This window comes from Triticum dicoccoides, chromosome 7A (assembly GCF_002162155.2).
Source record: "Triticum dicoccoides isolate Atlit2015 ecotype Zavitan chromosome 7A, WEW_v2.0, whole genome shotgun sequence".
Lineage (NCBI taxonomy): Eukaryota > Viridiplantae > Streptophyta > Magnoliopsida > Poales > Poaceae > Triticum > Triticum dicoccoides.
Window position 1 is genome coordinate 696665752 of NC_041392.1, and position 2089 is coordinate 696667840.

A 2089-nucleotide genomic window follows, 5' to 3' on the forward strand; every position below is an offset into this window, starting at 1 on the left:
TGCCCACAATCCAAAAAAGCATCCAAGGCGACGACTTCAAGAAGCAAACGGAGCCAAGAGCACCGTCGCCGCCCAGCAAAGTTCGAGTTTTCACCCGGGAGGCTAGGAGAAGGAGAGGGTGGAGCAAAAGACCTGAATGGCGCCTCCAAGAAGGGGAGCGGCGTCCATGGACGTCGCCGCCATGGATTTCTCCCGGTCAAGGCTCCACACCACCAACACCACATCCAGCTCCAGGCACCGGAGAACCAAGTCGACCCGGACCAGATCTGAAGGGGTGGAGCACGCAGGGTAGCATAAGGGGGAAGGGGCGGCCAGATCCGGAGCCGAAGAGGCCAGAAGCCCCACCGCCGGCGCCGCGGATCTCGTCCGCCGGGGAGCTTGCTGCCTGCGCAGCCAAGCCCACCGGACCACACCCGCGCCACCACCAGTCGAGGAGACGGTGGCGCCTCACCGAACGAGGCCGCCGCCCTGAATTCCGACGCCCCCCGCTGGAGAAACGGAGCAGCAGAAGCCCCGCCGCCACCTTCCTTGGCGACGTCCCGGGCTTGCCCGGTGGATGCCTTTGGTGGCGGCGAGGAGGGAGGGGAGGAAGGGGGGAGGCGGCGAGATCTAGAGTTTTCGCCCTCGAGCCGCCCGAGAGGGGCGACGCGAGGGAGGGAGGGCCAGATCCAACTCCTCTCACCTTTTGAGGAAGATGCATAGAAGAATGCGTTCGTCTCTGCCGACGGCACAAAAGAAAGAATCTGCTCGTAACACACGCCATGTGTGCGTCGGTTCGGCGACAATGATCGCTGCCTCGTTCGCGCTCGACACGAGCAGTACGACCTAGCCTGGCGCATCTCATAAATGGGCGGCACGAGAGTGCGTGTTGCGAGCCAGAACCATGCCGCATGATGGCTCACCCAAAGTTGTGCATGCCATATGCTCGTCTCTTTCAGCACCAGCTAGCGCGAGTCGAAAAGCGACGTCCTTTGAAAAAAAAAGACGTGAACGAGAAAAAAAAGCGTATGTTTTCTAGCTCGATTATTCAAGTCACGCATCTGAACATTGCAACAAATCAACGGGCTAATAATGTAGTATATGTAACCCTAAAAAAATGTAAGTCAAAGAGTTAACGAGCACACTGTTGTACTCGTCACCCTGAGCATGTGTTGTTTTCTTGTTCAGAAGATTCTTCTACGCATATGTTTTCTTCTAGCATCATTTCTGGTGGTTCATGAGAATGAGTTGTGCATTTCGTGCAAGCAACACTTTTTTTTTACGGTTTTGCTAACACACGTCTAGATATATGCCTTAGGTACTGCACATCTAAGTTGTATGCTATTGATTTCACGCAGAGATTCATGCGGATATTTTCTTTTCTGTTTTGAGACCTTTTACGGTACATCAGCTCAATGTAGATCGTTCATTTCTATCGTTCGACGGCCCAGATGTTACAATACTACTCTAGATTTCCGGTAGTATATTAACTAAACAAGGATGTTTTGGGTAGTTTACATTTATCCATCTCGCAGGCACCTTCCCCTCAAAAACAAGTGGAGGGCAGACCTGAAATATCATGTAGTAATTCTCCATCCCGCAGTTGTTCATTTGCCGTCGCCATTGCCAGCCGGCACCATCATCGCTCGTTGCCCCCCTCGAGTCCGGCACATGCCAGCGTCCCCGTACTGGCCTAGCTAGCTATCGGCGGCGCCGAGATCGCCATGCCTTTCTTGTTACCCTCGAGCCTACAGAATTTGGAGTGGGTCGCCGACGGAGACGACGAAGGCGAGGGCGTCGCCCGGCCGCATGCCCCCGTCCTGGTCCATGGCTAGATTACCGGGTCTATGGTTCAAGAACATTGCTACTTGCTGCTCCACACACATATGTATAGTGTCATGAAGCAACTGACGAGTCCTCAGAAGTTTGCAAAACCGAAAGAAAGGAGCTCTCCCAAGTCTAATCATGTTAATACAGTTTGTATCATTCTTCCATATTTTATTGTCAAGATACTCAATTCTCATCCTATCCCTCTCCTCTATAGGCCCATAGGTAATACATTCTCTCATCTGTATCCTTTTCCTTTTTCTAGACCGAACAACCATCATCA